The sequence below is a fragment of the Ixodes scapularis genome, unplaced genomic scaffold, assembly GCF_016920785.2.
Source record: "Ixodes scapularis isolate PalLabHiFi unplaced genomic scaffold, ASM1692078v2 PGA_scaffold13__105_contigs__length_92229423, whole genome shotgun sequence".
Classification (NCBI taxonomy): Eukaryota; Metazoa; Arthropoda; class Arachnida; order Ixodida; family Ixodidae; genus Ixodes; species Ixodes scapularis.
Window position 1 is genome coordinate 82,503,789 of NW_024609839.1, and position 865 is coordinate 82,504,653.

Here is an 865-nt window from a genome sequence, read left to right on the forward strand (position 1 = left end):
CACCTTTTGATAGCCCAATGCTGCAATATCGCACTCATTCCCGCCTTAAATTCACATTTTGCGGGTGAATATACATATCAGTTAATAAGTTTAATTAGTGGTTTGCCTTATGACGGCATGAGTTAATCGAATAAATAAAACTGGTAGAGCAAACCGATATTGTTTTTTTTTGTTATAATCCACTTATGAGCTTGTTACGAAAGCCATACAACTCAATTATTTGCCTCGTTAATAGCTTATGCGCCTTATAGTTATCAGTGCGAAGACTTTTCAACTAGGCTGAATTGTTTGTCAACTGGGGGTAAATATATATCCTTTATATCGGCACACCAAATAATACGTGCTGCAAAAATATAACGATATAATAAATATGATCGCGGAAACAAATATGACGAAGTATGCACACTGCGACGTATATATGTATATAAACGACGATGTGCATCTTATCGAAATAACATATTACTTCGGTAGAATAAATAGGATACATATCGATAGACCATATGTACAGATCGAAATAAGCGAGAAATTTATTGGTCGAGGCCTTTAGCAAACTCTCAGCAAACAGAGATTAAATTATTTTGCATAACTTAATTAAAACACAATTGGACATTTTCATAGGAATACAGTAATAATTAGATAATTGTTTTTGGCATTCACGCAGTGAACTCACAACGATGTACGGAATATTCTCAGCAGTTAAAAACGTCCTCACGCGGTTTTCACCGCGTTCAGAGTCAGGGGCGCGTAGCTTTTTACAAAAACAAACACATCCGATCGAAATACAAAATCCGGCGAGTGAACATAAGCGTTCGCAGATTTCTTTTTTTCTCTTTATGACACAGCTCATGCATACAAGATATGTCAG